The sequence below is a fragment of the Cololabis saira genome, chromosome 16 (genome assembly GCF_033807715.1).
Source record: "Cololabis saira isolate AMF1-May2022 chromosome 16, fColSai1.1, whole genome shotgun sequence".
Classification (NCBI taxonomy): domain Eukaryota; kingdom Metazoa; phylum Chordata; class Actinopteri; order Beloniformes; family Belonidae; genus Cololabis; species Cololabis saira.
In genome coordinates, this window is record NC_084602.1 from 19,753,647 (window position 1) to 19,779,517 (window position 25,871).

Sequence of the window (25,871 nt, forward strand, 5' to 3'; positions counted from 1 at the left end):
TACACAAGTTAATAATGATCAGATTTATGTATTATTTTTCTTCTTAGTGTTTTCTTTAACTTTTTTACCTGGTCAGAAGATGGAAATTCGAATTCTAATTCTAATTTGTTTATTACAGTAATGCAGCATCAGGAGCACAGGAAAAAAAATGCCACCATGAAATGGGTCTGGTCAGAACTGTCTGGGAGATTTGCGAGGCCCTGTGCGAAATGGCCGGGGGGGGCCCTCGAAATTTTGGTTTTTTTTGGGTCGGATCGGTGTCTATATGCGCAATTTTAACATCAATCAGCTAGCACATCATTGCACATATATTTATTGATATGCACAGACTAGTACACATTTAGGTCTGTAATGGAACGTGACTGTTGATATTTATAAGGGCAAGAAGGAAAAAAAACGAGAAAAAAAAAAAAAAAAAAAAAAAAAAAACGTCCCATAGCGCGAGGCCCCGTGCGGTCGCACGGTTCGCACACCCCTTGCGGCGGCCCTGGGTCTGGTACCCTTCCTTTTCACAAACATTTTCACCAGTGAAGAACCAGTTGCATCGGGGCTGGTGAGCTTTATATGTGGCTGAGACCAGAACATCCCGAGGCCGGTTCTAGGGGGGGGCAGGGGTGGGCTGTGCCCACCCAAACGTGGGTCCTGCCCACCCAATCAAAGTTATGGGGATCCTTTATTTTTTTATAATTTTCTTTTTTTTATATATATATAAAAATCTCACAAAATATCTGTACCGTTTCTGATTGGGTGGGCACTGCGCATCATTTTTAGACAGAACAATGAACGCGTACCGCAAAAGTTGTGTCTCGGAGACGTGAGACGTGTTCAGAACAGCACACACTGAAGGCTGATTTATGGTTCCGCGTTACACCAACGCAGAGCCTATGGGGTAGGGTGCGCGGCGACGCGCACCGTTCTTGCGCGTCGCCGCGTAACCTACGCCGTAAGGCTGATTTATGGTTCCGCGTTACACCAACGCAGAGCGGTGAGGGCGAGGGCGGAGAGCGCCGGTGCGGGTGGCGGTGCTGCGGTGCCTTTCAAGGTGCGGGTATACTTCTGCGTCACACACACGCAGAGCACACGGCGCACCCGTGACGTCGTCACGAATCCTTCGGACTTCTCCGTCTCTCCATTTGGTCGCGGTGCAGTACCCCCCGCGGCCACTAGTTAGCGATCTTTTTCTGAATGGTTTATCCGACTTTTTCCGGTCACAGTAAATCAAAGAGATAAGGACAACTATTGTGCAAAAAACAAAAACAAAAAAAATCACATATAAACGAAGAAAAGAGCCCTGGAAGTTCACTACTGATTCAAACCGGAAACCGGAAATGCTTCGCTTTCAAACGAACCAATCACAGCCCTCTCGGTCTGCGTGTGCTCGGCGTCTCCTCGACGCGTAGTTACAATTTTCAGGAGGTGCACGTCAGAGACGGCGCATGTGACGGCGTGTCATCTGCGTGTACAAAAACCACACGCCGTAGACACGGCGTCGTTTTGACGCAGAACCATAATTCAGCCTTCAGGCTCTGGAGCCGCCAGCCTGCCGCGGGACCTTTTAAATCAACGCAGAGCCTACGCCGTAGGGTACGATTGATTGATAAAAAAAAAAGAAAAAAACATTAAATAAATGCAGCCTCAACAGGCACAAGCCAGTGTTTGTGCCGGTGTTCTGCCATTTTTTGCTGCTTTGCCAAAAAATGCTACCTAATGGTTTTCTACCTTTGTAGAGCTACAATTTTACTTTGTTTTACTCCCTAAACCACTTCCTTTCCCCCAATTGGTCCTTGTCTCTTGCCAGGTCGTCATTGTAAATAAGAATGTTCTTAATGACCTGCCTGGTTAAATAAAGGCCAATGACTGAATGAATATCAAATAAAGCGATACAATTGTTTTTTTTCTCTTTATCGTATAATGTTCACAAAGTGTAATGCAATTCATGTCATGGGTAGTGTATTTTGAAGGATCAAATACTCAACATCCCATATTATCAATTTTACATGGTGCAAGAAATGATTGGCAATCAAACTTTGAAAACCGACTGTGTGCGTGCGCAGAACCACAAGTAGCATTTCTCTGCAGGTAGCAAGGATTGGCAGAACACCGGCCCAAGCCCGGGTAAATGCAGAGGGGAGTGTCAGGAAGGGCAATTGGGTTAGCATACTGTGGAGAAGATAGATGAACTGATATGATGATAGCATAGTTTTCAATGCATTTCGGGGGTTTGACCCCCCAAAATGTTTTCGTCGCCCACCCTACATTTCAGTCTGCCCACCCTAGTGGGCCTCGCTAAATCCGGCCCTGGAGCATCCAGAGCTGCTGTTCAAAACAACCTCAGAGTTGCTAATAACACCCAGGATCACCAGAGCCGGATTAACGCAAAGGCAAACCAAGCATGTGCCTAGGGCCCGATTGACAGGGGGGGGCCTAGACATAGGGCCAAAAAAAAGAAAAAACATTTTTTTTTTTTTTTTTTTGTCTGCACACATATTAATGGTTGATAACATGCCGGTAAAAACCTAAGGCATATATATATATATATATGTGCATTATTACTATATTTAGTATACATACATATATATACGCATACATACGCACAGGGCCGCCGCAAGGGATGTGCAAACCGTGCGACCGCACGGGGCCTCGCCCGGGTCTCAAGCAGCCATGGGGCCCCGCGTCGAGGCAAGCCAAATGATGATGAGGCAGGGGAAGGTATCCAGTATTTTGCTAATCGAAGGCCCCCCTGGCCATTTCACACAGGGCCTCGCAAATCTCCCAGACGGCTCTGCATACGCATACACATACATACATACATACATATACACATACAGACATACATATTACAGCACACTTTGTCTTACTGCAAATTTTATTGGTCTTTGTAGATTTGACTTCTTATTTAACTATTCAATTTAATCAACACATTTAATTAAGATTTTTCTGCAAAATGCTCACAATCGATAAGATAAGGATAATTTAATAGCATTTAATAGAGCGTTGTAATAACGTATAAATAATAAAAAAATAAATAAATAAAAATAGTCTGATAGACTGTTTAATATACAACACATGACTTATTTTGGAATACAAAGAACCAACTTGACTATGACTATGTTATGTAAAATGTGAATTAAGTTTTATTAGTAACTTTGGTAAGTTTAAGATTTCATAAATAACATCGATGGAGGGGGGCCCAAAAATCACAGTCTGCCTAGTGTAGTCCATTTATTTAATCCGGCTCTGAGGATCACCATGTTTTCACTGCTGAACTGACAGAAGTAATTCACCAACATTTCACTCCACATCATTTTGTATGTATTTTGTAATTATTTTCCTCTGCTACACAGTACAAACAAAACAGAACAGTTTACTGTGGACTGCAGGTGGAATGTGTAAAGAGCCAAATGTATAGTTCCGATAAACTCACCACTTACAAACCATGTTACATTCTCAAAAAAGAGCATTTGGCTGGTTATTATAATTAAATAAACTGCTGGGATGCCATCAGTTCACATAATTTCACCAAACACACTCTAAAGAAGGAGAGGGGGAAAACTAGAGAAGGAGTACATTAAGAACTCGATAATATTTATCTTGTATGTTTGGTTTTATGTATGAGTCATAAAAGTGAAGGACCAGTGAGTCACCAGAGGTTTGCGAGCAATGATCCATCTGGGAGATAATAGTGGATGTTTTACGAGAGCACTCAGGATCACTGTTTTCCAGATAAATTTCAAGATGAAAATCCTGTTGGGACTTTAGTTTTCCCATGTTTTACAGAGACTTACAGAAAATGATGATGATACAATGTTGAAGATGGATTAAAAATAACCCTTTTGTTAAAATAAACAAGCCCTTTGTGGTTTTGAGTAAATGGTAAATGAAATTGTATTTTGTGACTACATTTAATGATGAAGTAAGTTTTTGAGATTTTATTGGTGGATTTCCAGTACATTTTTTCACAAAACATAAACAACAGTTCTGAATTCTTGGCAAGGTAATGCTGCGGGGCGGCTGGTGTTTCCATTGAACGGTGTTTTACGAAGGAGCGTTCAGTGTCTTTTTGAGAACGTGCACGTCGACGCGTCAAATGAACGCAGGATACGTGTGGCGGCCATGATGCGTATGCGGTCTGAACTGCAAGTATATCTCCGGTCTAACTCTCCTACAGCCTCGTCCTGGCAGACCTCTCTTTACAACAACAGAATCAGCTTTATTGGCCAAGTTTGAACATTGCCCAACAAGGAATTTGACTCCGGTTATTTCGCTCACTGTACCCAGATTTAAAAGTAGCAACAGTAAATAACAAATGTACAGTAAATAAACAATGTGGCACTTATTAACATATATACAATACAATTAAAAAAGTGAAAGGTGCAGCAGTACTGGGGTAGACATGGTAATGATAGCTCTTAATAACAAATGTACAGTTTTTAAAAAGTGAGAGGTGCAGCAGAATGAGGTAGATATGATAGATTATTGGGAGGTGCGTTGTTACAGCAATTCAATTTTTCAATTCAATTTTATTTATATAGCGTCTAATACAACAGAGTTGTCTCTAGACGCTTTACAGAGACCCATACCCAGAACATGACCCCCGAGCAGTTATTACATAAACAATGGCAGGTAAAAAGCAAGAAGATCCCGCCTTCAAAGAATATCGACAATAACATCTTTAGTTTTGTTGCGAAAATCACCAACAGCAAGGCAGTTTGTTTCACCAGCACAAACCCTTGTCCTTTCATGTTTCACTTTGGTGATTTTAGTCCCCTGTCAGAATATGGAATCCAACTATTAATAAAATATGTCAGACAAGACCAGGGGTAGGGAACCCCGGTCCTAGAGAGCTGCAGTCCTGCATGCTTTAGATGTCTCCTAGCATCACCACACCTGGTTCTAATTAACAGTCATCATCAGCGTCTCATCCAGGTCTGTACAAGTCTGTTAATGACACAGTCCTTTGTATCAGGGTGTGATGAAGCAGATAAACATCTAAAACATGCAGGACTGTGGCTCTCTAGGACCAGGGTTGCCTACCCCCGGACTGCACTGTTGAGGAACGGTGAAGGTCACACACTCACACACGTTCATGCATGTAGCAGGGATGGTGTTACGGGGGTTGACCGACAGGACAGAGGACACGGGGTTTAGTGCAGGAAACGTTTTTATTTGCAATCACACGTGCACCACCTTCAGCAGAGCTGCAGTCGAGCTCCGCTCTGCTTCCGTCCCCCTCCGTCTCCAGGGCCCGCACACTACTGAAGTACACAGAGCGTGAGGTTCCCCAGGCCTCGACAGGGTTTTCCCCCTTTGAGCTGCTGTTTGGCAGAACACTGCGTGGGGTTTTGGACCTGGTTAAGGAAAACTGGGAGGATGGTCCAAGCCCCAGTAAAAATGAGGTTCAGCACGTCTTGGAGCTGAGAGCCAAACTCCATACACTGGGGAGGCTGTCACGGGAGAATTTGCTCTCAGCCCAGGAGCAAATTCAACGGCTGTACAACAGAGGAGCCAGGCTGAGAAATTTCACTCCGGGAGATAAATTGCTTGTATTGCTGCCCAATTCTAGCTCCAAATTACTCGTCAAGTGGCAAGGGCCCTTCGTGGTCACATGGCGAGTGGGGGACGTGGACTATGAGGTGGTGCGTCCTGACAGGGGTGGGGAGACACAGATGTATCACGTCAATCTCCTTAAAGCCTGGAGGGAGGCGGTGCTGGTCGCTTTGGTGACGCAGGTAAGAGAGAGAGATGAGTTGGGGCCTGAGGTGCCAAAATCGGCGAATCCAGCCTCGCTCGCTTGTGGGGACCAGCTCTCCGCGTCCCAGATGGCAGACCTGGCCACGTTTCAACAGCGGTTTGCTGATGTGTTTTCTCCCTTGCCAGGACGCACAAACCTCATAGAGCACAAGATTGTGACACGCCCGGGGGTGACGGTGCGCTCACGTCCCTATCGTCTGCCTGAACACAAACACAAAGTGGTGAAGGCAGAATTGGACGCCATGCTAGCAATGGGGGTAATAGAAGAGTCCCACAGTGGCTGGTCTAGTCCCATCGTTCTTGTGCGCAAGAAAGACGGGTCTATACGCGTCTGTGTGGACTATCGCAAGGTGAATGAGGTGTCACGTTTTGACGCATATCCGATGCCTCGGGTCGACGAACTCCTGGATCGGCTGGGCACAGCTCGCTTTTTCACGACACTGGATTTGACCAAGGGCTACTGGCAGATTCCCATGTCTCCAGAGTCTAAGGAGATTACGGCTTTCTCCAATCCGTACGGTTTGTACCAATTTCGCACACTTCCGTTCGGCTTGTTCGGGGCCCCTGCCACGTTTCAGCATCTCATGGACAGAGTGCTGCACCCGCATGCTGCATATGCGGCCGCCTACTTGGATGACGTCATCATCTACAGTGACAGCTGGGCGGAGCATGTGCGGCAGGTGGGTGCGGTGCTCAGTTCACTGAGACAGGCAGGGCTCACGGCCAACCCGAAGAAGTGTGTGGTTGGACGGAGGGAGGTATGGTATCTGGGGTACCACTTGGGGGGCAGGCAGGTGCGTCCCCAGGTAGATAAGACAGAGGACACAGGGTTTTGTGTAGGAACTCGTTTATTCACTCTTTCACTGCAGACACACATCCACCATCACCTTCAGCAGAGACCTCTTGCACTTCTTATGAAGCCAGGCAGGGTGGAGAGGTTGATGGGGCCCACCTGTGCCCAGCCTGAGTGGCTGCACCTCCACCCTGCCACACACCCCATCGCCCAACTCAGGCCGGGGTCCATCCGGCCTAGCCAACCCCCCCCCCTCGGAGCGGGAGAGGAAGCCAGGAACCGCCGTCTGCACCTCCGGGTCTTCCCAGTTCGGCCGACCACCGAGACAGGTCGGGAGGTCGCCCTCGGCGTCGGGCCGACCACCAAGAGGGCCGCTCTCGGGACTGGGCCCAGGGTGGCCTCGGGGCAGACGGCATCCCTAGCTGGGGGTGCGTCCAGGACCACCCCCTCCATGACGTAGCACTGCTCCAGCCGCTGGTCCGTCTCCGCCTCTGTCTCCACGACCTCCGTCTCGGCGACCTCCGCCTCCGTGACGAACCTCAGGCGTGGCGCCGGGGTGGATCGCGCTGTGGGTCCCGTCGTCGCTGGGGCCGCCTCAGGAGCCGTAGCCTGGTGGCCTTCAGCCTCTACCTCCCGGCCTGTCAGCTGCTGAGCCACCAGCGCTGCCGCGGCGAACCTCCGGCGTGGCGTCGGGGTGGGTCGCGCTGCGGGTCCCAACCCCGCTGGGGCCGCCTCAGGAGCAGTCGCCTGGCGGCCTGGCGGCCTGCAGCCTCCGCCCCCCGGCCTGCCGGCTGTTGCGCCACCAGCGCCTCCAGCGCTGCGAGCTGCTGCTCCCCCTGGCCCTGCAACAGGGCTGCCAGGTCTGCCAGCACCTGGGCCAGCGCCAGCGCCACCAGGGTCCGGTCCCCGCATCCCTCCTTCATCCTGTAGGGCCCCACGTTGGGTGCCAGTGTAGCAAGGCTAGTGCTACGGGGGTCAACCGACAGGACAGAGGACACAGGGTTTCGTGTAGGAACTCGTTTAATCACTCCTTCACTGCAGACACACATCCCCCAGCACCTTCAGCAGAGACATCTTGCTGCTGTGCAGCCACTTCTTATGAAGCCAGGCAGGGTGGAGAGGTTGATGGGGCCCACCTGTGCCCAGTCACCTGAGTGGCTGCACCTCCACCCTGCCACAATGCACTTTATGAAAAATAACATCTACTGCTATACTAAATTGCATGTATATGTCATGGATAAAGGTTTTTACCAAATATTGGTGCTCACCACTGATATATATGCAAACAGATTTGAAAAAAAAACAACAAAAATGAGCACAAACCCTTTTGTTGTTTTCGAACCGAGCTTTCTGTTGACAATTTGTGCTCAGAGTTGCTGCTGTACTTTAACCAAAATAAACAGAGACTCATTTAACACTATTTTTAAAGGTGATTAAAGAAAAGACTCTTCATCAAAAATCTAAAAGACATCAAGTCACAATGTTGAGGTGAACACAGTAATAGTGTTGGTTTCAAAACCGTTGTCGCTTGCACTACCCTGCTATATCCTGCTAAAATGGCTCATAAGCACAAAGAAGAGGAAAAAAGTATACTTTGATGAAGCACTGCATTCACTATTCCTCTGATGTTTCACCTTTATAGGCTTTATACAACAACAAATTGCAGAAAATCCAAGACAGCCACTTCTCTCAACCGCTTTCAAGTAAGTAATGGAAACACAAGCATCTTTCAACAAGAGCTCAATCTTTAAATTTTGATCACTAATGGACTGAGCGGCAGCCGTGATGAGCGTGAGAAGCAAAGGGTAGAAAGTAAAAGACTCGAGCCTAGAAAAGAGTACAACAACTGAAGGAGTGCAATGTTGCCTCTAAGAACCATCAAAAACACACACCTTCAAGTCTCTAAGGGTGAATAATCCTGAATACAAACCAAACCTGATTACCACTGTCCTGAGACAGAAAAACATGGCTGATTGTCCCCTCTGGTGAAGCAATAGCGTGAAAAATGATGAACAGAGAGAAGGGTGCTTTCTTTCATTCAAATCCCCTTATGAAGAATCCTGCTGTAAACTGAGAGAGATTACCACCGACACAGTCTCGGTTTTCTGGATTTATTTAATTCTAGTTTAAAGAGAAAACCCGGCAGCATGGAAATCTTCAAAATAAAAGAAGCCAAGTATAACATGAACGATGGACTGAGATGCTGATCTGACCAGTGAGTGCAGAGGGCTGTGAGTGTATTTGTGCGTTCACATGCAGTTGTAAATGTGCATAAACCAATAAAGTTAAACCAATTATGTCGTGGCTTCCGTCTATTCACCCATTATCTACACACATTTCATTCATATCCAGGGTCAAGAGACTCTTCTGGAGTTCATACCCGCTACACTGCGGACAGGTAGCGGTCCTTCACAGTTCTGCTGCAGAGTCTCTCACCTAAATCATATTTTGAGTATTTTCATAGTTTGAGAGTCAAAGACCTCATACTAAGCTTTTTGAGCCCAGCAGCTTTTTTTGTGAATATAGAACTTCAAAGTTCAAAATCCCCCCCTGCCCCCCGCCAAAGGAGTGATTCATTTCCACGTTTGCTTGCAGGGTGTGAAACAGGGCCACGGTCAGGAAGGTCGCTGTTGGGTTACATACTGTAGGCACAGGCTAGTTTTGAGGAGAGAAACAAGTGGAACAAAGAATACGACTGCAGGGCATCGTTTCCGCAAGAAAGCACTGAAAAAGTGTTATAATAATAAACAGCCTGGGCTTCATCGAACAAAGAATGAAGCCCAGGCTTCACAAATTGTGAAGCTCCAGGTTGACAAGTTGTGAGGTGGAGCAGGTGATGACTAGTATACAAGTATACAATCAAAATGCTCCGCCTCCTCCTTCTGTGCGTCATCAAAAACCACTGCAGAGCACTTAAAACACATCAACTAACTCCCGTAGACTACAGGTGTGACTACAGGTGTGATGAAATCCAGCCAATGGTAGGGTACAATGTAGACAGGTGAACTGCAAGCCAGGCCTGAATAGTGTTTCCCTCATGTTTCATCCATGCAGCAAGGCCTCAACGGAATATATGGAAATAAGACCTATCCAACATGGTATCACTCTTCAATATCTTCTTTTTGCGCGGTTATTGCCATCAAAAACACACCACACCAATGTTTACGCTTCTTTTACGTTTTGCAGTGTTCAGTCTTTGGTGCATTCTCAGCCATTTGTTCACAGTACCAGTCCACAGTCCTGGTTTGTATTTCTGCAGGGGTCTTTATCCGGGGAGTTTGCTCTTCATGTGCTCTTGTGAGATTTCTCCGGGTTCCCGGTTTCCTTCCACAAACAGATATATAACATGTTGTTATGATGTTATACTAGGGTAATTAGGGATTTTAAATTTCCCATTTGAAAATATGTGTAGTTGTTTGTCTACGTGCAGCTCTACGATGGACTTGGGATGTGTTTGGACTGCAACTTTACGTGAAGAGAGCTGAGACAGGCTCCGGCAGATGGTGATGGATTGACATAGTAAAGAAAAGCAAGGCGTTGATGTTTCCAAAACAAATAAAGTTATTGTTACCAGGACATTAGAAATAAAACATGTGTGATTATATGTTAGATAATAACTTTTCGACACCCCAGAAGCTACTTAAGGAATGGCGGCGATGCACGCCTGATATGCATGAGAATGGTGCGTGTAACTATCAGGGAAATGAAGAGAAAGACCAGCGAACTGGCAGAAAGGGTGACCAATCATTTCCTTTGGGCTCAGTAAAATAATGCGGTATGTGTTTTGCATTTCCCCAACCTCCACAGATGACGGATGTTATTCACATTTATCGAAGAGCATTTAAAAAAAATATGAATGAGAATCAGAATGCAATGAAAAATCCTTCTTTAAATAATACCCTCCATTAACTTTTATATGAAGATATAAAAGGACCATAGGAAAACATAATAAGTACTGAAAATAGAGTAATGGCAAACAGAAAACAGATCTGTGACAACAGCAAGCTAAAACCAGCTGCAATGCACCACAGAGACATTATATCAAACTAAAAAGTATGAAATTCTATCAACGTAATTAGTCCCAGCAAAAATGCGGAATACAACAAACCTCGCAGACCATGACAGGGGTTCTGTCAAAGCCGTCTTTCCGGTAAACACAAGCTGTCGCTTGACGTTGGAGCTTTTCTGCAGGTTGTTATAATATTTAATACTAATAGACACCCATAAGGCGTTCAGTAAAACTACCAAAACTGAGGCTTGGCTGCGAGTCCACCCTGGTCCAGGGTGGACTTGATGTCAGTTGTTTTTTTATGTGTAGTCAAAATTTAAAAAAAATGTATTTAGGAAAGAATAAATAAGAATATGAGAAAGCAAAGAAGAATCTTTTGATAATGATTCAGTAAAGAGATTGAGCCAGGAGCTGAGGGCATGCTGCTTGGTTGGTGGCCAATAGGTTGTTTGATACGGATCACACAGCAGAAACAAACATTTGGTTATGGTGGGAGAGAGAGTCGACAAGGAAAAAACAAACAAACTCATACAGATGGACCAGTCAAAGATTGGATAGAGGATGTTGTATGCAGAGAAGCTAAAAAAAATAAGTAAAACAACTTCAAGTAATCACAGGAAATAAACAGTGTTTATCTACAAAAAAGTGGATTTAGTGTAAACTTTATGATTATTTTTCTAGCTTGTTTTGAGTGCTTATACATCCGAGCAGTTGAAAAGTCTTAAATTGCATAGCCAGTGAGACTGGGTGCAGCACAAATTAGATTTTTCAACCTAATGATCAAAGAATTGTTCACATGAATGTGCTTTTAAAAGAATGTTGTTGTAAGAACAACACTAAACTGCATTTAGTCATTTCAGTTTGTCTTTACAGATGCTTTCTTTCTGCATTTGCACAGAAATTAGTTTCTGCCCTGCAGTGGACTGTTATCTGTACTGGTGTTTTCTTTTAAACATGACTGCTATCTGAGGCTATTGTCATTATCTCCATCACTATGATCATGTCCATGCTACACAGTCCTGCATGGCCTTGAACATTTAGATTTTCTGATGTCACACTCAGGACCTCCGGCGCATAGAAATATTACATATATCTATATATCTGTAGTGTAGAAATCATGATGAAAAGTTGAAAATTGTACTTTTCTTTATCTCAGACTTTAGATTTAAGGTCAAAACGTGTTTCATGAAGTGATTTAAATCTAAACATAAGCTTCAAGAAGATTAATGTTGAACTGCAGCACCTCAAACATGGAAAAGGAAAAAATGTATATCTGTCCATTAACTGGAACTACTTTTGCAGAAGCTGAGAATCTCCTTCAACAACAGAAAATATATCTTACTATCTTGCCATCTCCTTTACAAAGATATCGTTGTATTCCATCCCATCTGCAGACCCAGTAATGAAGCAAAGAGCAATGACACAACGTATGACTGCCACATTTTGAACAGCCTGGAAGCTAATACTCAAGAAAAAGGACCTAATGATGGAAGCCACATATGCAGCGACGCCAGGGAGCAAGTGGAGGCAGTCAATGTCCAATTGCATTTTCTGCTCATTTTCATCCCTCTGCATAGTTCATTCCAATTACTCCAGCTCATTTTTTAGATCTATCTAAGGAGCAAGAGGTGCTCGTCTCTTACACGCCTTGTGATGTCTCCGGACTGACTTGCCTGCAGAGCTCACTGCTGCTTTCAAAAAAAAAATCGCACCTCTTATTCAGCTTCCACCTGTCGGCTCCAGGTTCGATAAGTGGGAACTAAAGTATCTTAAGTCTTCATGGTGCACTGACTGACTGAATTAAAGTTTTGCGATGTTGATAGTGAGCCTGCAAGTCCACACAGGTATAAATATTAGGTTCCTGTTTTCTTTGCTGCAGGGCCATCTCAGAAAAACCTGAGCTCAAACACCAGCATCCAACAAAGAACATATCTGATATATTTCTTAAACTAATAACCTCAACAAAAAAAGCACATTTATCAGTTTAATCACTGTATTTTGACAGCTTCACATCTGCAAAGGTGATGCAAAGCAGTCACATCTTACAAGTCAGACTGTAGAGACCGGAGCTCTATTCACAAGTAAAATTAGCTTAACACACTGAATTTTTAACATTTGAAGTATATAGTCTGATTTGGCAGGACATGCCTGCAACATGCCTGTATTTAGGCTTTGACTAAATGTGGTTTGTCGCAGCTTTGGTTTTAAATGTGTAATCTTTTCCCATCTGTTTCTCTGAACCATCGCCCAGGAACTAAGGTTTGTAACCATTTATCTATATCTAACTGAAAAAGTCTCATGAGAGAAGGCAGAAGAGTTTCAGCATGCAAGTTATACCTAACAGCCTAAAACAGATTTGGGCCATTGGGACTTATCTCAACATCGAGAGGGGAAAAAGCCTCCAGAAGAACAAGCAGGACTCAATGATGCGTTACATTTCCTAAAAAGCTTCAACTTTAACAACCAACATTGTGTTTTTACCTTATACCGTTTTGGTACTTTTGTCCAAGGTTTTTCACTATAGCTTTCCATATTCATGCAAGCCTTATGTTTATATTAAATGTGAATCATTAACACATTGATTTGCAAATGATGTTTTTGAGACCGGCTATGAGAGTATAGAATTTTTTTTTCCATCACTGAAGTAATTTCTCTCTCATGTCAACAGCTGAGCCAGTTAATGATGGTGTCAGTGCTTTCAGTATCTCCACATCCTTATCTTACACAGTGACCCAACCAACGACTGGATATAGCTTTGTCCAACACTTTAAAGTGTTGCTGCACTCTCAGAAAACATTGTTTTACAGCTCACTGGTAAACTCCTCTCCACAGATACTGGCCCACCATCTGTTCAACCGTGTTGCTGCTATCAGTTAATTCACGTGCTGCACAGCAATGTAAACAGCAGACTGCAGGACAAACATTTATTTTAGGTTCACTGTTTCTTTAACTTCTAGAAGATCCTGCAAAGTTGACGTGTCAGATGGAGTATACGCTCAGCAGTGACAACTGATAAATTGTGGAACGAATCTGCAACTCATCAACAGATCTGCCTCTCGTTCTCAGAGTCTCATCCTAACACATAAAGCAGTCACCTCCTGGTCTCGGTGTACATTCAAGAAATTCCAGTCATGAATCGCCAGACTGAAGCACACATGCAGTACTTTAGACAGCCTGTGTTGTTTGTGTCTATAGCACCACCTGTGAATCATAATGAAATAGCTGGGGAGAATGAACGGCCTCCATCGCCCTGGGAGGCAGCACACTGACCTTCATGTAGAGTGCAAGTGAGCAATTCACAAGTCCATGTTTGAAAAGCCTTTTTGCCTTCAGTTACTATTTCTACACCTTTTTAGCGACAACCATGACAATATTTACCTCTCCAAACTCATTTTGATTTAAAAAACAATCAAGTTCTTTCTGTTTTGCCCTTTTAGGGACCACAGTGGATCGCTGTTTTCTGCCTAACGATTTGGCACGTGTCTACGACATCAGGCGTCCTCCCCGACATAACCCTCTCTGGCCTTGTCTCACTAGTTGTGAGGGGCTATTCCTTTGAACACTAGGGGTGTAACAATACACTAATCTCACGATACGGTACGATACGATATTGAGGTCACGATAACGATACGATATTATAGCAGTATTTTTTTAATAACCTTGCATGAGGAACATATGACTAGAAAAAATGGTCTTTTATTTGAAAGACACAAAATACAAAACAATGCTGTGCGTTTTTGCCCTATTGTTACAGTTTGTAATGCTTTATAACTGTTTAAGTTTTAAAGAGAAAGCCAGGCCAACCATTTTCCACAAACTGAACTAAAAGTAAATCAGGTTTGCATTATGCATCTTCAGTTTCATACAAGTAAAAATATTTTGCCACAAACTGAATAGTTTCTCTCATGTATGATTTTACTTTTTTTCTTTTCCAGAAATTTAACAACTAAAATTAAATAAATAAATAAATAAAAGTAAATAAAAACATACAATTTTACATCATAAAAAAGATTGATTCATGCTCACCTTATAAGTGTAAGAGGAGATTTATTTTTGTTTAGAAGGTTATTTTGTTAATTCAGGGTTCATTATTTTAAAATATATTCTTTATATTCTGATGTAAATCAGGGACTATAATGACACTAGTCAGTTTATCTGTAGTGATTAGTCTGTTTTAGATTGGGCGGAGTGATACGCCACAGTACGGCACTGGGTGCTGTGTTGATGTTCTAAAATCCTACACTTTTGAGTGGACATCAAAGTACACTGGAACTCAGCAGAAGTTTTCCCGTGTTTATCCTAATCACGACCCGAAAAAGGTTTAATTTAATAAGGTAAGGCTTAACTCTACACCAGACTTCAAAGTTCAGAGCTCAAAACCCTAAAAGAGCCCCGTGATCGGTAACGCAAAACGGTACTAGTTTTGGAGTAAGATTTTGGTCCGCGGGTCGAGGCGCGGTCGGCACGCGTGGTCGGATACGCGTTTCTAGTCAACACAATAGATGAATATTAATAACCCAATACCGCGATACAGTTTGTCACTTCCACGACACGTATTGTGATGTTTTTGTATCGCAAAATTTTGTGGCACGATATATTGTTACACCCCTATTGAACACTCAAATGAGGTAGATGAAAAAGTTGCTCAGATTGTTTGACAAGAATCTTGATCGCTGCGTAAATGATACTAAAGAAACCAGTGAAGTCAAAGCTGGAGGGTAATTGCTGCAGCGCAAGCCCCCCTAACCTGTGAGAATGACTTGGTAATCTGCTTGTTTAAGGATATATTTCCCATGTCTTTCCCTTTCTGCTGTCATCCGTATAGGAGGATTGGTGGTGTCAACTACAATGTACAAACATTTCCACTCAGATCCTCTGAATTGATCACCCGCAGCCTCAGTAGATTGAAGTAATGATCTCAGAGTCAGAATCTGTTTGTGGTGTTTTATTTTTGCAAATCTTTAAGACTCTCTGTGGGTCTGACCTCCTATAAGCTTGATCTGCCATGTTTAAGTAAATGCGACTTAGATACAGCTGAACACCACAACAAAATTGGTTGATATTTTTAGAGTAGCATTCTGGTGGGCCAACTCTCACTGACTCGAATGGCTGCGATTCACAACGGTTGGCTTGGGGCAGCCTGACCTGCTGGGTGTAAATTGATATCGCTTAGCTGAAATTGTGCACCAAAACAGACTTGACCCATGCCTTCAGCAGAGCAGACAGTTGGATCTTTCCACACCTCCCTGCAGAGTCTGTTAAGTGACCAACCTGGGACATAAGACACTGTGGTCAATTGAAAAAAATGCTCACGTGCAACACTGTGCACCATCTGTAGCAAATAACTCTTGTGCAGGTTTGATCGTTTATTGTTTTGATTGACTGACTCGTGGTTATGGTATGCTAAAGTTTGCAGTTTGCCATAAACCAAGTCAACTGTTATTGAAAAAAAACATGTAGGAATGTACAGTACTTTATATACAGTATTTATGTGTGTAATCCCATCATTCCTTTAAGTTGGCTTAGGCTATATAGATATTAATGTACAAGTTGTACAATAGTATCTATAAACTTGCAAAAAATTAGTCTCTGTCAGGTTTTTGGTTTTTGCTCTCGTGTTTTTGTTAATCCTGCTCTGCAGCGTTTTTGGTTCTTGTTTAGTTAAATAAATCCTGTTTTTGCTCCTGCCTCCTGCATCTGGGTCCTCAACAAACCACACCCGTGACAGAACGGACCGACCAAGATGGACCCAGCGGGAGAGCTCATTACCCTCTGGGAGTTTCTCCGCCGGGAGGCGGAGAAAAACATGCACTCGGTCGAGGAGGAGGAGTCCCCCTTCCGGGGAACACGCCTGGCTCTAGGTGGGCCTAGGAGCATTCAGGCTCAGGGGAAACGACGACGGCGTCGGCGCCAGCCCCAGCCCCAGCTTGCTCCTTTTCCGGCGGTGGTCCTGGATGCATCAGCCTCTGTTCCGGCGGTGGTCCTGGGTGCATCGTCTCCTGTGTCGGCGGTGGTACCAGACGCATCAGCCCCTGCTCCGGTAATGGTCCCGACCCCCCGCAGCCAGTGCCAAGGACCCGGGTTCCCCCGCAGGCCAGGCAAAGTTCCACGCCACGGCCCAAGACTAGGTCTCGAGGACGGCCTCCCGAACTCCTGTTTTTGCAACTCCTGCCTCCTGCTCTCCTGTGTCTGGGTCCTCAACAAACCACACCCGTGACAGTATTCTGCTCATCCGTTTCAAAAAACGAATCTGTTACTTCCAAATTTAAGTATTACAGTTGTTCATTCCCACGTTTTTAAACTTGGAATTGGTTTTGAGGAAGAGGAGGAATTGTACATTGCTGCTGACAATTGTTTGAATCAGACTCATGTTGTATAGCTGGACATAAATAGCTTAAATCAGTGTTACGTTAATCAAGGTGATTTTTGCATCTATTTTAAGCATATCTTTAGTCTTAGTTATGAATCTGAATACAGCCCCGTTGTCATCTGCCCCATCAGGAAACACTGAAACTGAGGTTTCTGGCTCAGTGCCTTCCCTCTAGCAGTGAAGAGGCAGGTGGAGAGACTGAATCAGAACATGCCTGCAGGTCCAGATAGCATCACCCTGCACTGTCCAGCTACTGTATGTGAGTTTCCTTTCCACCGCTTAAGCTTGGAGCCAGTCCTTTGGAGGACATAGTGCCCTGTCTTCAACCACTGCAGACAAGATGTAGAAACATGCCACATTATTAATGTCTGAGACATTTTTATTGACAGACCTTAGTAGGCAAACATACACTAATTCAGTGCAGTTTGATTCCATCCAGGGTTTGGAACTGTAGATGCAACACACATCTGCCTCAACAAACCAACTTTCATTTGGACAAAGCACATAGCAGGGTGTGCTTTAATACCATTTAGCCTGTACTTCTATGTGAGAATCTCCAAAAAACACAGGTCGATGCCTCAATGATTGCTTGGATTATTGCCTACCTCCAAACAGACTATATTTTGTGAGGCTATGGGGCTGTGCGTTATCTGCACAGGAGCACCACAGGGGACCTTACTCTCAACGTTTCTCTTTACCTCAGGATTTCAACTCGATGGAAAAGGAAGCTGAGCGGAGAACTGGTGGTGGGCTTTGCAGCACGATGTTGGATTCATTATGCCATCTGCATCGTGAATAAGATTAAGGAGATGATTATGGATTTTAGAAGAATCAGGAATAAGTCAAACACAATCCTGAAAGAATAGGTGGAGGTTGTGGAAGAGTGCAGAGTAAACAAGCTCATAGAGCAGGCTGCCACTGTTCCGGTGGGTTGCTCTGGACTCCCTAGAGTTGATTGTGCAAAGAAAAATGCTGCATGTGACCAAATACAGCTGAAAACACTGCATGTCTTCAACCCAATCCAGTGATGAAAGAACTGTTCTTCTTCAGGTTTGCTACAAACCTTTAGGATTAAATAAATTAAAACATTCAAAACACAGACTTCGCTGTTGTAGAATTGCATGAAAATAAGATTTAAACTCTCATTAGCACGCAGTTTATATCCAAAAATCTTGTGGGTCACCATAATTGAACGACTACCATGTTGCATTGCAACTACAGCAGCCCAGAGGGGCTTCAGCACCAGTAGCTCAGGATACTGCGTTTGGTTCACTGCAGATTAATGGCAGAAACAGAAAACATGACTTTCATTCATGGTACATCATCTGGAATGTTGGAAATAAAGCACTGGAGAAAATTACCGTTAAATAGTGTTATCACTTCGTTAAAACTGGTGTCAGACACAAATCCAGGTTATTTGCCACTTTACAACCCAGCAGAGAGAACGCATCACTGTTCAGACAAACCTTTGAATAAAATTAAAAAAACACTAGTCAACATTCAGGTTGATTTGTGTTGAGTGGGATACTTCCGGCTCGTTTTCTTCTTCATTCTCTGCTGATTGGCTGCTCTTGTCACCTTTTTCTTGAATTTGCAATATCATATTTGCTATTTTCATGATGATGATCATTGAAGTCATGACTTCAGATACCTCTTTTGTGGGACATTTCATTTCAACATTATCTTTGGATGGGTGATTCCCAGTGTAGCGCTCATCTTCAGAGAAATTTCATCCTCAGCATCAGCACAAGCAGCCAGCAGGTCTGTCAGTGTACAACCAACTCCAAATTTACTACCCTCTGATGGATACTGGTGCTGTCATATGTCTGTGGTACGTGGCACAATGATTTAATTGTCGTCCGGGCGCAACATGAAAAATATGGGTTGATACAATATCCTACCCTTTTTTATTTTTTTTTAGATCAGATCCAAAGCATGAAAGCACCTAAGCTGGAGCGGCTCCCAGGAAGTGAGCTACTGTATGTCCATTTTTTCTTTCCAGATGCCTTTAAATAGGCCACCTTGGCACTATATTAGTGTCTGTTTGTCTGAAAGACATATAGAAAGAATTCCTGACATGTTATTTGTGTTGTGTATACTTTTGCAAGATACTCTGGTCTGAAATTATAGAGGTATGGTTGATTGTTAGATTGTTGGACCCTGTATGGGCCTGTGATGGACTAGCAACGACCCTGGGGATTGAAGAAGGTTAAAAAAAATGGATAGATAAATACATGCTTGGCAATAACAGTGCCTTTCTTGTGTTTCACGTTTAATCTGTAGAAAATTTTCATTTTTACTGTCCACAATCAAACTCCCTTCCTCCTGTGCTTGTGTGGTGTATATCACTCTTAGAGAGGGAAGAAGAAAATCACAGGTTCTGTCTGTAGGAAGGCTGATTTCACTGTGTGACAAATCTGAAAAAAATCCAGTCACTTGGGCGCTCATTAATTGTACGAGTTGGTGTGTTTGTGTAGGTGCATCTGTCTAGGTCAATTGTAAAGTGATGCCATTGTTGAGAGTGCTGATTTGCTTTATGTTTTATTGATCTAACGTAATTCAAACTCTTGGCAACACTTCACTCTACCTCTACCTCAATAATGGAAGAGATAGCCCCAGCAGGGTGGGGGAAGATTCCTGTATATCTCAATTTTCCATAGGAGAAATGACAAGACAGGAAGAGGAAAGGTCAGGAAAGCCATGTTTTCCTTCTTTTTGTTAGGAACTCTTGTGTTTTTTTACTTGCAAGAGCAGTCTTTTTTTCTGCATACACATCTTGCACACTCTAAAACCATCAGGCGTTAGAACTCTGTTTTTATCAATTATTAAAAACAGAATGTTTAAACTTTACAGAACGACTTTTGAGTGTGTGTCATGTGTGAGATAATGTAATATCATACAGGGAAATGACATTCACTTCAATTATAATACAATGTTTTCAATGTTTCACATTACGTGACTTACAGAGTTTTCATGAAGTGAAATACATTTAACAATTTGCAATTCTCGGTCCACGGTCAAACACATTGTTAAGCTGTGAGTGTGCGTGTGTGCGTGTGTGCGTGTGTGCGTGTGTGCGTGTGTGCGTGTGTGCGTGTGTGCGTGTGTCGTGTGTGTGTGTGTGTGTGTGTGTGTGTGTGTGTGTGTGTGTCCCAGAAAAAATGGCAGGATATTGCTTGTTGATGCTACAGAAGCATTGCGGTGGTGATTGTCTTATTTTTCTTGCATCTGTCACATCAGTAAGCTTAGAAGCGAGAAAAACCAACAACAAAAAATCCATATACAGCATTATCTCTGAGAGGAGATCCCAGGATGGGGGAATGGACTGGATTTTAAGACTGCTCGCCTCTCCTCCGGCAAATAATGGCAAAGGAAGACTGTTCTCATTATACCAAAATATACACATTTCTTATTCATAGTAACCAGATCCGTCTTGATTATGGACTTTTTTTGTTTTTATTATTTCCAAAATATCCTTATCCATCACCAAGAGCCACTGTCACTATGATACAAAAATGCCACATGCAATGTCGTACGTATGCAGTATGTTGGAACATCTCCAGCAAACCGTATGCATCAGACTGGTGTGAATATCACCATGCAACTCCTTTCTCCAGCCCTTCATCTCAACTGTGCCATGTCAGAACAACCGCCAACTCTCTTCTCTCTGAAGCCTCGGCACATATTCATCATGCTCCTGAATAAACCAATGCAACATTATTATGTTTAAACTTTACTTTTAAAATGCACATCAAATCAATAGATTACAAATTCCAAACTTAACTCAAAGCAAGCCATAAAAAGTCCATCTGACCTCTGTTTTGCCATTACTGAGAGAGAGCAGATCTGTAAACTTTAACAAGGTTATAATCAGTCATCAGAACTGTTGTTTTGGCTTCAAATATTTTCCGATCCTCTCTGTGAGGCCAAAAATCCGTATGTCGCCTTAAATCAGTTTTGGCACAGTGGAGCTTCAAGTAGGTTTCACTTGAGGTGCTTTTCTTCTCACCCGATGTCCCGCTGAGTAATATAAAGCTCGTTTTATATCCACTCTTATGCGTTTGTCTCCAACTTTATCGTAATACTTTGTAGCACCATCTTTCCCACGCCGAGAGTTAAACGGAGCTGTCAGGACTAATGCGGTGCCAATAATAATAGCGGTGATTTTATCACGCTCCTCCGCATCGCCTGTGTGTGGATTATTTAAGAACTTTCTGTTGTGAAATATTTATTCTGCTGTTATAGTGATTTTTGCTTTAACAAAGCGAATTTGCGTGCAAAAAAATTACATTGAACTCCCATTTCATCATTTGCGCTCCCCATCCATCCATGCGCAATGGAAGCAACAAGCCTCGAGCCCATTGATTTGAACATATAAAGGTTGCTTGACTTACCATATTTCTTCTCTTGTTTTATGTCAATTTCTTCTCTTTCTGTGCGATAAAAGCGGAGCACAAGAGAAACCCGACGGTTGGGTCCTCGTCCTCCTTCATTTTACGCACGAGTCAGTGCGAGCGGGCTGGATGTGGACTTGGTTTCCTTCAGCAGCTTCTGTAGACGCTCCACAGTCCGCGTCGCTCAGGAAAGACCGCAGAACTTGTGCTTTATCCCGGTTTCCTGCTGTTCTTCTCTGCTGTTCTTCCCTGCTGCCCTGCAAACCTGAGCGGCTCCAAAGTGGCTGCTTGTTGCCAGATACACCTGGTACTGGGATGTCTCAAGCTGGAGTAAGACCTGAGGGATACCCGGGGCGGATTTACTCTGGTCCCTTCATTTATTTATTATTTTATTATGTTATTTTTACAAACATCTTAAACAAGCTCCGGTCAAATGCGCCTTTCAGATTAGTTTTTGCACTGTGGCGCGTATTGCCCCCCCCCCCCCCAATCAAATCAAGCGTGTGCGTGCACATATGCAGAGAGAGAGAGAGAGAGAGAGAGAGAGAGAGAGAGAGAGAGAGAGAGAGAGAGAGAGAGAGAGAGAGAGAGAGATCACCTGAGCCAGCCGCGAAAGACAGTAGCGTATATAAATAAAACACTTTCAGAATCATACTTTAATTGATCTTATTTGGCAAGAATTCTTTTTTTTAAAATTTATTTATTTATTTATTTTTAATTTGGCAGCTTTAAAAGTTACAGACACAACAACAGAAATAGAAGGACAATGCAAAATACATCACAAAACAGTGCCAGTAAATAAGTTACAATACTTAAGGACAGTGACATGTACCAACAGAGTCATTTAAAATGCATCTGTAAGAGCTTTAAAATCAGACAATGACACTAATGTGTTTAGGTCCTCACACTTGATATGGACAGCAGGATAGCATCATTTGATCTCAGGTTATAACTACTGATGGCTTTCAAATTGATCAGAGAACAAATGTAAAATGGAAGTTTACCTAATATAGCTTTGTATATGAACAAGTACCAATGACTAAGCCCCCACCATGTCAGTGAAGGTAAGCCAGCCTTGGAGTACAGAATGCAATGATGGGTTAGAGGTTTACACTTTGTAACAAAACATAACCATAATCCAAAATTGGTAAAAATGTCAGAGAGATCAGTCTCCTTCTGGCCTCAAAGGAGAAACATGCCTTGTTTCTGAAGTAAAACCCTATCTTTAGCCTCAGTTTTTAAGAAGATTATTTACATGCAATTTAAAAGAAAGGCAGTCAATTCGGGTCTAAATGTCTTATATGTTAGATTAAAGTCAAGAGTTGCTCTTACCTATAGTCACGGAAATCTGCCTTTGTCCAGATCTCCGAGAGCAGGATATATCCTTGATTCATCAAAATTTCACGATTTTAAAGCAACACTGGAGAAATTCATAAGAGCAGTGATGCTGATGCAACATGAACTTGAGCCAATGGGAAATGCATGTCAGGAGCATAACCTGGCAAAAGCGTGTTTTGATATTCTGTATATGGCACTAGAGTGAAAACTGAACAAAATACATAAATCCACGTTTTTCTATGAAAAACCAGGATAAAATATATTTGAATAACCCTGCAAAATACAACCCAATGCCTATAGTTCTCAATTGAAAAAAGAGTAAGTATGATTTAATACACATATTTGACAATTAAATCTTACTTTTTGTTATCTCAGCACAAGATTTCATCATTTTAAACTCTAAATAACATTAACTCAATAAAAAAACAACAAACCTTGAAAAGTTTACATAGTTTCGTTTGAGTAAAAAGAACGCAGAATCTGTCCTGGAAACACGGACGTCGACCTTGAGGGAACACCAGCGAAGAGACTATACCTGTGATATAGCTGATGATGAGATGCCACAGAAATTTCTGCAGACTGTAGATAAAAAAAGCAGTCAAACCTTCTGAGATGTCACCTAAAGGCTTTCAGAAGACGTTTTTAGTCCTCTGGAGATACTTTCAGGAGCTGATCTCCCCAAACTTTTGTTAACCTTAGTGAAATAGTGAAAACTTAAGTCTAATTCCTGGTGAACACAGCACAGTTGAGCTCTCGAAGGCAAAAAGAAAAACTTTGTCAAAGACTTGTGGGAACATCTTTCTTTATAGCTCTGGCTGTCCTAGTTGTAACAGTTCAAAGATGCCTGTCTTTGTTGTTGTTAGCTATTTATCTCTGTGCAACAATACTAAATGTATATCTCTTCCAAATGTTACTTTAACATGTTTGGTATTTTATATGTATTACATGCAATTAAATGATAGTTTCCAATGGATATCATGGTACATCTTGTACTTGAAGCCATATCTGGACTGCACTCAATCTGACATTTGTGTGTTTTTGGTTCAGAATAAATTTAAAAACTAATCATTACATGCTTATTCGCATATTAAACATGATGAATTTCATACTTAACCACATCAGTTTGACAGACTTATTTGCTTCTGCACAGCAAAACAAGTCCGTGCCCTGTTTGTTTTAGCAGGCTGGGTTTTTTTGGGGGGGTTTGCCAAACCTTCATCATAAATTCAAGTAAAGCTAATCAGACAGCTGCAATTTTAAACTGACATACTCTCATCATTTTGAAGTAGAAACTGTTCAATCGCATAACTGCAGAAAATTGGTTGTAGATGCACATTTTGTTGTTTGCAGTAAACTCTGTTTATTCCCCAAAGGTAGGAACTGGAGAAGCAAAACCATGAATAATTTTCTTAAAGTACATTGGGCCTCATTCATGAAATATTCCAAAATCTGTAAGTAAATTTGTATAACTGAATCAATTTGTTTGGAAGAAAACAGGTTGTGAAAGTTCCCATTAATTAGCGTAAATCCGTGCCCAGGGATCACCATATAAGGAGGTGTTGAGGGGCAGACTCATTCTTCATGTCTTTAACGGAAACATTAAGAAAGAGAGAGAGAGAAAGAAGAAGAAAAATGTTCAGTCACTGCAGAGGTAATTATAGCTGAAACTGAGCAAAGAAAAAAAAAACATTTGGTAGCCTCAAATCAACCACAAATTGTAGAATCATTCAGTAGGTTGCCAACGTTTCCCGCTTCATCACAGGGTTGTGAACCGGTTCTGCAGGCAGGCACTCACGCCCATTAGGGACCTCTGCCGCTGGATCGGCTTGTTTCATGGCCACGTTGTGCAGGACATAGAAAGCAGGGTCAACTGTTTGTGTCCAAGCACAACAACCTCCTCTTCATGACACCATTGATGCCCCCTATAACACCTTGAGTCACCGCGTGGACGTCTGTCAGCATATCAAACTGATTTAATCAACCTACTGACACTTTAAGAAACACATTCTGAAGCTTAAGCCTGTGAAATGCTCATCAGTTAAGATAAATATGACACATTTCCCATTTATTCTCATGATTAAATGACATATTTATGCAAAAGGTGTTTCTAGATTGATTAAAAAAAAACCCAGCATAAAACGCACAAATGTCAAGGCTGTACTCCTCTTTAACATAAGGAGCCATGAGTAGATTTTGCTTGTACCGATGAAAGGTTTGGAACTAATAACATTGCCAAACCATGCATGAATGTTGCTCTTTTCACAGTGTACACACAAATTGGTTCTGCTCACGCTGTCCTCCTGAGCCTCGATTTCTTTTGAAAGCAGCCCAGAACTCATTTCAACAGACTGTAAGAAATTGCAGTCGTTAGAAACATTCTCGTAAATGATCTATACAAACGTGTCTTTGTAGTTAATTTACTGCATTGAATGATTTTTTGCTTCTCTCTCTGTATATTTTATCATTAATTAAATCAATACCTGCTCGTTGCAATCTAAACATCAGGTTCTTCAGCTATCTTAAATGTTAATGTGATAATAGAGAACATCATTTGGACAAACATAGGCTCACACGTGAGGTGCATTCCAAGTCTTTTTTTTGCTTAAAGGTTTTTGAGTGTTATGGCTTTGAAGCGCAGCACAGTGAGTGCTCTTCAAATGATCAGACTGTTTAGGAACTGCGCCTCAGTGAGTCCATTCCCTGTATCATTCAAAAGAGGAAAAGCTGGATAAATCCATCCTGACACTGTTTGTGGTAGCAAAACTCAAAGTGGTACTTGATTACTGCTATGAAGTGATACTAAATGGGACCCATAGATGTAAGAACAGAAACACTGAGAGCAAGCCATTATTCGATCAATGTATGGTCAAATAAACTGGAACATTCTGAGGTCTGAGATAAAAAGAGGTGAACTAAGCTCAACCAACGTTTAAAGACCTTTAAGAGAATCCCTTTCATGACATAATTGTCAAAGTTTACCACAAATAACACTTTTCACCAGTACAAGAGTATTTACCACAAGGGGCAAAGCATTCATAAGTCTCAAGTTTTGGACATGTATGTGAAATCATCTATTGGTTTCGAAGCCTAATCCAGCAATGACAAAAATGAGAATCAAATGGCCAGAACAAAGGAACCTGTACTTGGTCTTTTGGTATGTCAATAAAGTGAACCTTGAACCTTGAACCTGGCAGTCACAACATGCCTAACTTAACC

General features: G+C 42.6%; 1 protein-coding gene across 1 annotated transcript in view; it reads right to left on the reverse strand.

The window, feature by feature from the left end:
- Positions 1 to 21,767, reverse strand: part of htr1d (5-hydroxytryptamine (serotonin) receptor 1D, G protein-coupled) — a 35,671-nt gene extending 13,904 nt beyond the window's left edge. Inside the window, exon 1 of the mRNA XM_061743930.1 lies at positions 21,318 to 21,767. The gene's annotated coding sequence lies outside the window, so the exon portion shown is untranslated. The remainder of the gene's footprint in view (positions 1 to 21,317) is intronic.
- Between the last annotated feature and the right edge of the window lie 4,104 nt (positions 21,768 to 25,871).